Source organism: Primulina eburnea, chromosome 4 (assembly GCF_022965805.1).
Source record: "Primulina eburnea isolate SZY01 chromosome 4, ASM2296580v1, whole genome shotgun sequence".
In the NCBI taxonomy this organism is placed as follows: domain Eukaryota; kingdom Viridiplantae; phylum Streptophyta; class Magnoliopsida; order Lamiales; family Gesneriaceae; genus Primulina; species Primulina eburnea.
In genome coordinates, this window is record NC_133104.1 from 1,421,303 (window position 1) to 1,436,191 (window position 14,889).

At 30.6% G+C, this 14,889-nt stretch overlaps 2 long non-coding RNA genes and 1 pseudogene across 2 annotated transcripts; 2 read left to right on the forward strand and 1 right to left on the reverse strand.

The window, feature by feature from the left end:
- Positions 1-373: 373 nt before the first annotated feature.
- LOC140829657 (sugar transport protein 8-like) lies at positions 374-2,207 on the forward strand (annotated as a pseudogene).
- Positions 2,208-5,024: 2,817 nt separating this feature from the next.
- Positions 5,025-8,148, forward strand: LOC140829659 (uncharacterized). Its single transcript, XR_012117493.1, has 2 exons — positions 5,025-5,222; positions 7,715-8,148. It is a non-coding gene; the product is annotated as an uncharacterized lncRNA (long non-coding RNA).
- A 2,924-nt stretch (positions 8,149-11,072) lies between these two features.
- Positions 11,073-12,738, reverse strand: LOC140829660 (uncharacterized). The gene is made up of 4 exons (XR_012117494.1): positions 12,530-12,738; positions 11,663-11,805; positions 11,486-11,571; positions 11,073-11,357 (listed from the first exon to the last, which is right to left on the reverse strand). It is a non-coding gene; the product is annotated as an uncharacterized lncRNA (long non-coding RNA).
- Between the last annotated feature and the right edge of the window lie 2,151 nt (positions 12,739-14,889).

The following is a 14,889-nucleotide window of genomic DNA, read 5'->3' on the forward strand; positions in this document are numbered from 1 at the left end:
ACAAATTTGGTTATATATATATATATCATTACTTACTAGTTAATTATATAAATTTGATTTTGCAGATTATACACAATTATCTTTCATTTAACAAAGTAAATCATAAAATATAAAGTAAAAGGAAATTCGTATATTATATGAATTTAATTTTGCACGATTATACACTATTATCTATTTACAGTTAATAAAGTAAATCATAAAATATAAAGTAAAAGGAAATTCTTATAATTTATATCGATCTATTACATTTTGATAAAATATATATATATATATATATATATATATATATATATATATATATATATATATATATATATATATATATGTGTGTGTGTGTACGCAAGCACCATCTTCTCCTCATCGTTTTCAACTAGCGAGAAGTGAATTCGATCTTTAATTTTTCTTGTGATCATAAACACGTCAATGGCACCAGCAATCATACCTATTCGGAACGATGGCGGAGATGTCAACTCCCCGGCCAAGCTCACCAAACAGGTGGTGGTATGTTCCATCATCGCTGCTTTTGGAGGTCTCATGTTCGGATATGATATCGGCATATCTGGTACGTAATAAATGCAAGACGATTAAATCAAAATTAAACTAGACATGTTATTTAACAATTTAATTGCATGCAGGAGGAGTGACGTCCATGGATGATTTCTTGTTGAAGTTCTTCCCAGTTGTTTACGAAAAGAAGCATAGAGTTAAGGAAGACAACTACTGCAAATATAATGACGAGACACTTCAACTCTTCACGTCTTCTTTATACTTGGCAGCTGTGGTTTGTAGTTTCTTCGCATCTTTTTGTTGCAAGAAATTGGGCCGCAAACGCACCATGCAGATGGCCGCTTCTTCTTCTTCGTCGGAGTTGTTCTCAACGCCGCTTCTTTGAATCTTCCTATGCTTATAATCGGCCGTCTTTGTTTGGGTGCTGGTGTTGGGTTCGGGAACCAGGTGTGTGTATATATATATATATATATAAAGTCAGATCCAAATCGAAGTAACATATGATATAATTTTATTTTATCAAAATATTTTTGATTGCATTGCAGGCAGTGCCGCTGTTTATATCAGAAATCGCTCCGGTAAAATACAGGGGAGGCCTAAACATATGTTTTCAGATGATGGTCACCGTAGGCATCTTGATTGCTAATTTAGTCAACTATATCACAACAAATATCCATCCTTATGGCTGGAGAATATCTCTTGGCGGTGCTGCACTGCCGGCCATTTTCCTCGGTCTAGGCTCCCTTCTCATTGTCGAAACACCCGCTAGCCTGATCGAGCGTGACCAGAGGGAGGAAGGCTTGAGGACTCTCAAGAAAATCCGAGGTGTAGAAGATGTCGATAAGGAGTACAGTGAAATTCTACAAGCCACAGAAACTGCGAAGAAGATCAAGCACCCTTTTAGGAACCTGATGAAACGATCCAGTTTTCCACAACTCTTCTGCGGCACGATTCTTCAAGTATTCCAACAATTTACAGGGATTAATGTGATAATGTTTTATGCTCCCCTCCTCTTTCAGACTATGGGGATTTCGGGAGATGCATCTTTGCTGTCAGCTGTTGTTACAGGGCTCTATCAATTGTCTTTCGACTTTGGTCGCAATCTTTGGAGTTGATAGAGTTGGAAGAAGATTTTTACTTATTGAAGCCGCCATCCAAATGCTTATTTCTCAGGTAAATTCTTAACAATCCGAGAACATATGTACAACAGAAAAATAATGATGATAATAATAATAATCCCTTTTACCGTGATTCTTATATGAATGCATAAATAAATTTATATGCAGGGTTTGACCGGAGCAATTCTCGCAACCCAATTGCACTCAACAAACGCCATACCTAAGCTCTATGCCATTGTAGTCGTGATCCTAATCTGTTTATTTGTCTCGGGTTTCGCCTGGTCTTGGGGTCCTCTCGGTTGGTTGATTCCAAGTGAGATTTTCCCATTGGAAACACGAACATCGGGCTTCTTCTTTGCGGTGAGCACGAACATGATATGCACATTCGTCATAGCTCAAGCCTTTCTGACGATGCTGTGCCACATGAGGTCGGGCATCTTCTTCTTCTTTGTTGCATGGATTGTTGTCATGGGAAGCTTTGCTGTGTTCTTGCTGCCAGAAACCAAGGGAATTCCCATCGATGAGATGAATGAAAGAGTTTGGAAGAAACATTGGTTCTGGCGTAGATATTTTGATGATTAAATCACAAGAATAAAAATAATTATCTACTTAATTGTTTTGCTTTAGTAGAGTAGTTTTAGCTCTTTGCATTTGCTATTACTACTCAAGTCTAGTGGGGACAGTGATTTCATATGGTTTTATAGCTTTCAAAGTTGACAATATTTTATTTTCATAAATGGATTTTCATTTTGTATTACTTTACTAAATTATATCTTTTAAAAGATATTTTGTGAGACGGATTTACAGATCTTTATTCGTAAGATTGGTCTGTCATGCTCATATTTATACTAATAACTAATATTTTTGACATAAAAAATAATATTTTTCAAAAGTGATATAAATATAGTATTTATCTCAGAAAATTGATTTATGAAACCGTCTCACAAAATTTTTTGTATATATTCTTCTCAATTCCCAAAACATTTCTACAATATTTGTTTTTTTTCAAAAATATACACATAGATATGACCATCCAATAACATAAAAATCATTCTTTAAAAAAAAATATGAATGTATGCAATAGAGCAACAAAAAATATAATTCAAGAATATTCAATTATCTTATGATTTATCAATCAGTAAAATTCAAGAACATACATGCGTGATGATAAATGTAATCATCCCAAGATTTATCAATCAAAAAATTTTTAGGAAAATTAATAATTTAAGAAACTTATGACACAAATAAGCAATCTTCTCAGTTCTCACGCAACCGTGCGCATCAAAGGGAGTATCAACCATCGAATTCTATATGAATCAATTTCGTTGTAACTTGACTATTCATGTCGGAAGAAAAATGAGCTAACAAGTAAGTCACACAAATATATTTTCGTATGATAAGTGAATCTGATCTATAATTAAAGAAAAATATAATAGTTTAGCATAAAAAATAATATTTTTATTGAATTAAATCATGTTAGAGATCTGTCTCACAAAATTGATTTTTGAGACTGTTTCATGTGAATTTTTGTTATAATAGATATGAAATCTAACATATTATATCATCGTACCTTGAATGCGATTATATGTTGATTTGAAATTGGTAAACTCAAATACGAACAAGATGCTGCAAATGAACATTGAAATTCTCAGTCTTTGATGTGATTTTGTCGTTTGAATGAGTTGTTTTATTTCTCTTCCTCTTATGTCCAAGTCTCTCCCCCAACGGTTGCTACACGACGTGGATGATCAGTTATTGGGCCGAGACTTGGTCAATCCAATTCTTTTTCCTAATGGGCCAGAATCAAGTCACTTTGTTTTGGGCCAGCATTTTTATTTTGACAAAAATTTATGTATTAGACGGTTTCACAGATCGTATTTTGTGATACAAATATTTTATTTGGATCATCCATAAAAAGTATTACTTTTTATGCTAAGAGTATTATTTTTTTATTGTGAATATCGATATGATTGACTCGTCTCACAGATAAAGATTCGTGATACCGTCTTACAAAAGATCTATTATTTTATGTTATGGCCAACACTACTTAATTTGTTAAAATCATGAATATTTTTATCAATCCTGTATTAAATTCTTACATCTTATTCTTCTACTCATAAAAAAAAATGTCGTAAACTTTTTTTTATGAAAGTTAAATTTATGCAAAATTAAAAGAGAACTTATTAAAATTAAGATAATTTAATTTTTAATTTTTAACAGTAAAAAATCTGTATATTAAGTATAACATATAATTCAAGTATAATATATTATGTTAGGTAGGTGGAAGAAAATTATATATTGGTAAATTATTTATGATATTCAACGTATGAAAGTAACTGAGACGCCCATGTGGTAAGGTAAATGATTTACCAATGCTTAATGTAATAGGAAAATATGGTGGCATCAACGACGTGGCTCACTTCATTTGTTCAAATGCAGATTAAATAACACACAATTATTATACTATTGCCACTTGTTATATAAGCTTTATAGGATATTAATCAGCAATTGTATCACGTCTCCAACATAGTAATATATATAATTTTGGTACGATGATGATCGACTGAAATGACGTTCATTTATTCGATGTATTAAATATTATTTTAGCCGTGTTTACATAAATATTCATAGTCGAAGCTCATTATATATATATATATATATATATATATATATATATATATATATATATATATATATTAAGGCAAAAACTTGTGTGAGACGGTCTCACGGGTCGTATTTGTGATATAGATCTTTTATTTGGGTCATCCATGAAAAAATATTATTTTTTATGCTAACAATATTACTTGTTATTGTAAATATCGGTAGAATTGACCCGTCTCATAAATTGAGATCCGTAAGACGATCTCACATGAAACTCACTATATCATTAAAGATACTGGTGGCATAAATCATGAATGATATAGAAAAATATCACATATTTCTCCACCATTCTATATATAATCAAATAATGAAAAAAAAAACTCTGCTATAATTAAAATTTAAAGAGACAAAATTTTCAACCCCATGCATATTTCGTATGTTTGCAAAAAATATTTATATAATTTTTTTTTTGAAATACATAAAATTATTTCTTTTTTTTTGGATTATCAAAATATATTGAAAATAATAAAAATTACACTATGATATTTTTGAAACAATATAATATTGTGATCGTAAAATATATGTCTTAATGACGACATAAATATAGTTAGTCATACATTCAAAACGAAAAGTGTGTACTTTAAATTCCCATAAACTATTAATTATTGATATACTATATAATATAATATAATATAATATAATATAATAGTAAAAATCTACAGACCTGAATGCACTTAATGCCAACTATTTAAACCTATAATATCTATCAAATTAACACACAGAACCAATGCTCTCCAATTCATTGTTCAGTCCTACATATCATATAGTTTGTAACAATATTTAAATTAAAAATTATAATTTTGTATATTTGGGGAAAATATATTATGACACGATATTTGGCTTCGTGTTCCCTCCCGTATTGCGTGTTAAGTCCACAATTTCACAAGCTTAAGGTACAAATTCCTCAAGCAAGATTTCAAGGTTTTCGGGATGAAGGTACGTTATATATATAAAGATGAAGGATTTACAAAATATGTATAATCATGGGTGTTACTCGCCACTATAATTTTCATTTTATAAAAATCTAAAACTCCGTGAAAACCGTAGTTTTTTTTTTTAGTTGATGGAGAAGATTGTTACAACTGGAGACCTCGTATAGAACATAAGATTTGAGTGTCGGATGAACTATGAGTTATCGACAAAATCGAAGTACCTTTTTAAGTTCAGTATTTTTGTTAATGCCAATTGATTTATTTGATGAATAAATTATCGTTGAAATTTTTTCTAGACGAGTTTAGTATGATTTATTAGACGATATGGCAAATCTTCTCTTAATTTTTATTTTATAAAAAAATGAAAAAAACTAATAATTATTTTCTACATATGGTTAGATCTATTCTTCAATCATTCGTTGAAGTTGTTCTTGTTTTTCAGTTGTAAAAATGTCAATCATACGATATATCGACAATATTTTAATTAGAAACATAATATTAGGGTTTGAACTCAAATCCTCTATGATTTGTGTAATTTAAAGCAAAAGTTAAAAAGTGACTTGCGTGCAATTCAATCTCATTTTAATCTTAATAAAATAGACAACTTTTATGGAGACGGGCTTCTAGCCCAATGGTCTCACCCGCCGGATTAGCTGGCCTCCCACCCCGGGTTCGATCCCCCTCCCCTGCGTGAGTTGTAATCAAAAAAAAAAAAAAAAATAGACAACTTTTATGTACTTAAAGATTAAAATTAGTCTTAGGGCGACTGAAACATTAAATCTGTAAAATCAACTATATTGTAAGATTTATTGTCGGATCAAAAGTTAAAAACTCGTAATTTTTATAAAACTTTCAACAAAGTTATAAGGCAAAAACTTGTATGAGATAGTCTCACGGATCGTATTTTGTGAGACATATATCTTATTTGGGGCATCAATGAAAAATTATTACTTTTTATGTTAAGAGTATTACTTTTCATCGTGAATATTGGTAGGGTTGACTCGTCTTACAAATAAAGATTCGTGAGACCGTCTCACAAGAGACCCACTCAAGTTATCAACCCAAAATTTTTGTGACAATTTTAGTATTTTTGTGATCGAGAATCTTGATGTGACATATACATGAGCTAACATGTGTGTCATGTTAACACCACAACGACGTCATATCAGGAAAAAACAACTCGAAATAATCCAAGATTGCTTATTGAGAATAAAATTTGACAATATAGCTACAAGATTAAAATTCACACTGGCAAATAATCTGAAAAATTGTGCTTTTAAAGAAGAAATAAAATGGAAATATCAGGACAATTTTAAAAGTGATATTGTTTTTTATTATTTATTATTGAGTGGGTCTCATGTGAGACAATCTCACGGATCTTAATATGTGAGACGGGTCAACCCTACCCATATTCACAATAAAAAGTGATACATTTTAATGGATGCCCCAAATAAGAGATCCGTCTCATAAATACAATCTGTGAGACCGTCTCACACAAGTTTTTGCTTTCATTATTTATATCTTTCTTTGACTAAAGAGGCATGATGCAACCATTGAAAATGTAAGAGATTCATTGATCCAGCGCTCCCCAATGTTTGACCTATTCGATGATGGAGGCCAATTTCTAAATTCTAAATTTGCTTAGGATCATTCACCTAATGCTCCCAGTTTTTTAGCATGGGTGGAACCACAGTTTTGTGGTTAGGAGGCTTAGAGATGTTAATGGGCCGGATCAAATTCTAGCCCGGTAGGATGGGGTTAGACCCACCTAAATGGATCCGAGGTGGGTTTCATGTTTAGTCGAGATCTGTTCACATTTTTTTTTATTAATTTAATAAAAATCGATAAATAATTTTTAATTGAATAAAAAAGATAGATTTTAACTTGTAATAATATTTTTTTATTAAATATTAATAATATAAAATTTGAAAATAAATTAGTGATTAATTACTTTCTAAACTTTGTATTTTCTTATATATTAAAATAATAAGATTTTAATAAAAAAAAATTTTCACATAAGCCTCCTGAGGATTACAACGGATCGGGTTCGAATTTGGCCAAACCCATGATCTGACACGCCTACCAAGGTTCATTCAAGTTATCTCACACAAGTTTTTGCTTATTAGTATTATTTTGCTATTATGATATTTACCTAGTTTGAATATAAATTAAATCAATTATAAAAATACTACACAAGCACGTAACGTCGATATAACGACTTTCTGCCCCTTAGCCTTTGATTTTTTTTAATAGAGATTTAACGAAAAAAGAAGTATTAATTGGAATTCTAATTATTTTTAACTGATATCTTTTAAAAATAACATAAAAGTTTTTTTAATTAGTATATTTTAGATATTTAATCTGAGAAAACATTTATTTCAGTAAAAAAAACGATAGACGATAGGCAGACGGCCACTCAACGCATTGTAGACAATTTTAGCAATACAAAGTAATTAAACCAAAATATATATTAATATGTTATTTAATTGAATTTAGGAGATCAAGCAAATATGGTGGATTCCAATTTGGATGTCTTGAAATACAGAATGGAGGTAGTGAGAAGCAAGGAAAAGATGGAGGCATGCTACATGTCAGGAATTGGATGGAACTACAAGCCTCAATACGACGACGTTCGGAAGAAATATGCCTTATTTCTTATGGCTGTGGAATTGATGGGTATAATTGGTAGCACAATCGGATTTGTCATTTGTAGTGGTTCTCTTTGCTTACTCCTTTTTTCCTTCATTGTTCATCATGCATCCACAACCTAATTATTGGGTAAATTGCATGTACAAAATCTTGTGTGCTCGGAAAGCAATGATTGTAGCTGTTAAAAGCATCGATACGTGACGACTGTTAAGAGAAATATGTGACTATATAGTTGCTATACAACTTAAATATTTGAATTACATATTTATTATTATTGAAAATTTGTTTTTAAATTGATGTATGATTCAAAATATTTATTTTTTTAACTGGTGTGCCGTGTGTAGTTCAATATTTAATCGATCCGTTCTGGGCAGCATGTTGCACGCAGGGGCGGAGCCACCTTTGGGCTAGGATGGGCTTCAGCTCCAGGTACTCATGAATCCTGACTCCGCCCCTGGTTGCATGTAATCTAGCAAAATATCCTAGAGGATTGCTTTCAAAGAAACCCCTGGAAATAGAAGACACTCCGTCGTCTGGAGCCTTCATCACCCCCACGCCACCGCAGCCATCCGACGGTGCCAAGACTCCTCTTTTGACTCCACCACCGGTGCCACAGCTACCTCCTTGAATTACCTCCTCCTCCACCTCCCTTGACTCCACCACCATTTCCACCGCCGACACATTTTGAGACGGGCATAACTTTTATTTTACTTTTCTACGTGGGAAATATCTCATCTTGTCATTTTATTTTCGACACCTAATCTCTGGCATGCATATGTTTGTGGTGTTTTTTTTTTCGATTTTAGTTCTTGATTTGTCAGATTTATTTTATACATTAATTTTTTTTATGATTGAAATTTTTTTCGTTTGCAATAATAATGTGATATTTCATATGTTAGTAATAATAAAATAATTACTAAAACTGAGAAACGATGCAAACATTACTCACTGCTGTTAAATTTAAATCTGCTTTAGTTCAATAATAATTTCAAAAGGACTACACAGTTGGGGCAGCATTCCCATTTATTAATATGCACACACACACACACACATATATATAAACACACACACACACACACATAAGCACACACTATAATAAGAGGTATAAATCGACTGGTTGAGTACTCAATCAAACGAGTGATTTTCTCCCCAACCACCGATTCTTATATATATATATAACTTACTATATATTTATCTCCATCATTTTCCCTTTCCAACTTTGGAGTGCAAATCTGAGAAGTAGCCTTTGGGGTTGCTCTCAAATTGAGGTCTTGATATATATGCTCCCCCACCACCAGGAGCCTTCATAAAACCCGAACCACCACCTCCGCCACCGCCACCTCCACCTCCTTTGCCGCCAGAGCCGCCGCCACCTGATTTGCTTCCACCTCCAGAACCGCTGCCTTTGCTAGACATTTTGATTATTGTTATTATTATTACCTTAGTGTGCAGACTTGGGATGGACGTACTATATATAGTGGATAATTTGGTAAGGCCAATCGGTCGAATTTAATAACTCACGTAAGACTAAGAGACGCGTGTATTTTAATTTGATTGATTGATTACTGTGCTAATCATTATTAGTACTATAATGTACATATAAAAGAAATTAATAATTCCGAATATATAGTACATATAAAAGAAATTAATAATTCCGAATATATATATTCGGAATTATTAATTTCTTTTATATGTACATTATAGTACTAATAATGATTAGCACAGTAATCAATATATATATATATATATATATATATATATATATATATATATATATATATATATATATATATATATATTGAAATTGGCCATGTGCAAATACTAAATTCTAAGTAACTTAAGAAAGAATATTTAAAGTAAGTTTGTGAATCTATTATGTTCTAATGTGTAATGAAGATGTATTTAATTTTTATTTTGTTAAATTTTTTATTTTAATTTGGACTAATTTAATATGAATGTATTTATAAGTTTTATCTCTATGTTTATGTGAATAATCACGAGAAAATAAATTTATTGTTTCAAAGGATTTTGTAAGTTAGATATCTATTTATTTTGTTTTGATCGTTATTTAAAATTTTCAGCTTCTTTAAATGATAAGAATATTTAAAATCATTAGTCTTACAGAAAAAAAAAACTCGTATTGATACCAGAAACCGCTCAGTGACGTAACATGGATAATTTGACAACAAAAGATATATTCATATATAATAAAAATAATAGATGAAAAATGAAGAAATAAATAAATAAATCATGTAGACTGTTTAACCAGCCATCTTTGTGTATATATTATATTATAAATGAAAATTTTAAGTGCATGAATTCAAGTGCACGGATTTTAAATTGCGGAATTTAAATGATATTTTTCAACTTTTTCAAGAACATAAAGCTTTAAGAAGTGGTTGAATAGCGGAGAAAAAGCAAGGAAAATAAAGAAAGTGGAGAAAGAAATCATCTAAAGGCATAAGTGAAAGACTTGAATGATTATGTGGGTCGGTCGGTTCTTTTATAGCCATGTTTACATAAATATTCATAGTCGTTGCTCATATATATATATATATATATATTTGAGAAAGAAAAACATAAACTTCAAATCTACACTTTTCATTTTTATATATTGTTTCATGTTAGTTATTATGATTGATTTCAAGTTCATCAAATAACGGATGTATTTGAAATTCATTATACTCTTGTTTTATAATTGGGTAAATAAGTAAGATATGGATTTAAGATTTCAACTATTACTTTATTGTTAACGATAAAAATAATCGAAATCCATCTATCCAAATACAATCTTGAATTTTTTTAGAAAACTTTATATCACTACATGTCTATATCATTAAAGATAATGACGAAATTTTTCGTCATTATATTACCATTTGCCTCTCATTAAATAATATTTTAATGACAACACATCTCCTCATTATATCATTATTTAGCCCTCACTATATGTTATTTTATTGATGAAATTTACTATAATTATTAGTTATTAGCCCCTCACTAAAAATCGATTTAACTATGAAATTACCTCTCATTAAATCATTAATTACCCTCGTTAAAAATTATTTTTAATTGTGATGAAATTTATAATAATTATTTTATATTAATTTGTCATTATATTAAAAGATAACATTAATAAAAAAATATGAAATCTGGAACAAGTAATTTTTTTGAACAAAAGATTTTATATAAACAAATGCATCCATATCTATTCATATATTCAAAATATACAGAATTGCAATTTGTTCCAAAAAATGAGTTCCATTTTGATGGATACTTGAAGTATTTCCTAATATCTACTCCTTGGAGTACAAAAATATTAGAGGACCATAAATGGTGATCACTTATAGATGCTTCAAAATATCATATACTAATTTCCTAATCAATACTTGAATTCTTCTTTGAAGCACGTCATCAGATTAAGATACTAATTTCCTAATCAATGCTTGAATTCTTCTTTGAAGCACGTCATCAGATTAAGGCAGCGTGTCATCTGTAAAACAAAAATAGAAAAAATAAATTAAAATAAAGATGTAAACCAAACATAATAACCCACATAAAAGACAAAACGATGTTGTTTCATTAGAAGTTGGATTCACTAAAATGGATCAAAATGTCTACCAGAAACAGGGAGATACACAAAGAGGTAGTTTATCATGGGGAGAAACTAATAGTACATGCTTGGACCTCAATACCTCGAGTTTCTCCTGTCAATTCAAGAAATCAAGAAATTCATAGTCATTTAAAGGCTGTTTGGGAAGATCACGAAAATATGTCCACCACAAACCAGGAACTTACATTAGTCTTTTTGTAACCATGAAAGAGTGGCTTCTGATCTTCTCTAGCACGAAACATCGCCCTGAATACCTTCATATTATCGATGTGCACTGCCTCCATGAGTTTCTTGAATGCAATGTAGGCATCTTCTCCTCTCTTCCTCTCTGCAGAATAATAAGATCAACATATATATCTGGAATCTGTTCCATTATATGTGTTGTACACTGGTATATATTGAGTTGATTAAGTCCTTGCAGATCTTCAATTGTTTTTGCAAGTGATCCAACATTACTGAAAGCTTATAAGCCATGTTTAATATGTCCCAGGACTCGGAATTTGAAGTAAGGGAAATTGTTTAATGTTGTGTTAGAGTAGGATGAGTGAATCTATATATTTATTTATGACAAATAAAGTTGACTGTGGAGCCGACAAATTTTATGTGGATTCATGGGGATTTAGTACACATGTATGGAAGTAAATCAACAAATAATTTTACATTTTTTAAAAAAAAACAAAAATTACGAACTATTTTAGTTCTCAATACTCAATAGTTTTATCTATAAATAATTAATGTAATATTTATATAATAACGTAACAATCACAATTTACATATTTACAGATTTTGGAGACGCAATGGGAAAGGGATACCAATTCACAATAATTAATACGAACTATTTACAGATTTTGGAGAGGCAATGGGAAAGGGATACCAATTTTCATCTCAGAAGCAAGAACGTAACAATCACAATTCTTACGCCATTCTCCGATTAAAAGAAATCTAAAATTATACAAACACCAAATTCATTAACACATCAATGAGAAACGTGTTCAGATATATACAATAACAGAAGCATCAACAATACCAGATCTAACAGAAAAAATTCGCACCTTTTTTGTCACTGGGAGAGGCAACCGTATACGTCCTTCCACAAACGCCGCCGTTGGGATTCCCCTTCTCTCAGTCACACCGAGTATGAGAGAGCACCGAGAATGAGAGATAAGTGATTATGAGAGGCGAGAAAAATCTGTAGGTGGAAAAAAAATCGAAGTCGGAGGGTTTACACGTACAAATTAATTGAAGGTAAAATTGTATATGGGGTAAAAAGTATTTGGGGTAAAAGAAGTTTTTAATTAATTTGTATTTGGGGTAAAAGGTATTTGGGGTAAAAATATGTTTTTAATTAATCTGTACGTGTACGTGTAAACCCTCCCATCCCCTCAATGTTTTTAAATTTTTAATAATGAAAAATAAAAATGGATTATGTAGGTGCCTAAAATCTGTAGTGGTGATTGGAGGGAAATTATTTTATATATGGCGCCTAAAATATGTAGGCAATTATGAGAGGGATTTTTTTGTATTCACATAATGACGGGATTAGTTATCTATAGCTATGAAATTGAGAATTCGTCACTAATAATTTAACTCTTTAATAATGGTTTTTTTTACCCTCATAAAAACTTCAAAAATTATGTTTTAAGTGACCCATTTTCATACCCTCATTAATTTTTTGTCATTATAAATCACTTTTCTTGTAGTGATAAATCATGATTGATATAGAAAAATATCACATATTTCTCCACCATTCTATAATCAAATGATAATAAAAAACTCTGATATAATTAAAATTTAAAGACACACAATTATCAACCCCATGCATATTTCGTATGATTGCACAATAAATATTTATATAATTTTTTTTTTGGATTATCAAAATATATTGAAAATAATAAAAATTACACTATGTTATTTTTGAAACAACATGTATAATATTGTGATCGTAAAATATATGTCTTAATGACAACATAAATATAGTTAGTCATACACTCAAAACGAAAAGTATGTACTTTAAATTCCCATAAACTTTTAATTATTGATACACTATATAATATAATATAATACAGGCAAAAACTTATGTACTTAAAATTAAAATTGGTCTTAGGGCGACTGAAACAATAAATCTGTAAAATCAACTTTATTATAAGATTTATTGTGGCATCAAACGTTAAAAAAACTCACAATTTTTTAAAACTCTCAACACAGTTATAAACCCAAATTTTTCGTGATAATTTTAGTAATTTTGTAATCGAGAATCCTGATGTGACATATACATGAACTAACAAATTATTAGAGTAAAAACCACGGACAAGATGAAAAGAATTCCACTATAATATTTTGTGGTGTACAACTCACTCACTGTGTTTCTAAAGAGATCACACACTCTCTTAATACAGGAGAACCTCAAAAATATTATAAAACTAAGCACTCAAAAATATTATAAATCATGTAGGCTATTTAACCAGCCATATTTGTGTATGAATTCAAGTGCACGGATTTTAAATTGCGGAATTTAAATGATCTTTTACAACTTTTTCAAGAACATAAAGCTTTTTAGATTTGAATGAGAGAAAAACTTTATTCCCTCATGTGGGTTGGTCGGTTCTTTTATAGACAACATATTTTTGGAATCTTGACTAATTTGTTGTTGTAATGCTTGCATTATTTTGTCATAATATAATATAATTTTTATCTTTTAGTTAATATTGAAACTTGGAATTAGGGATAAGAAGTTGGACCCATTTTTTTTGGGGTTAAAATTAATCCAGCCAACGTCTACGTCGTTTCAGGCTTTAGCATCACTGTTAAATGCAGTAATAATTGTTATTATTATTTATTATTTATATCTTTCTTTGACTAAAGAAGAATGATGCAACCATTGAAAATGTAAAGAGTTGTCTCATGTGAGACCGTCTCACGGATCTCAATATGTGAGACGGGTCAACCCTACCCATATTCATATTAAAAAGTAATACTCTTAGCATAAAAAGTAATACTTTTTCATTGGTTATCCAAATAAAGATCCGTCTCACAAAATACGATCCGTGAGACCGTCTCACACAAGTTTTTATCAAATGTAAAAGATTCATGGATCCAACAGCTCCCCAATGTTTGACCTATTCGATGATGGAGGCCAATTTCTAAATTCTAAATTTGCTTAGGATCATTCACCTAATGCTCCCAGTTTTTTAGCATGGGTGGAACCACAGTTTTGTGGTTAGGAGGCTTAGAGATGTTAATGGGCCGGATCAAATTCTAGCCCGGTAGGATGGGGTTAGACCCACCTAAATGGATCATGTTTAGTCGAATCCGTCTCGGACTCGATCTGTTCACATTTTTTTTATTAATTTAATTAAAATCGATAAACAAGTTTTAATTGAATAAAAATGATAGATTTTAACTTGTAATAATA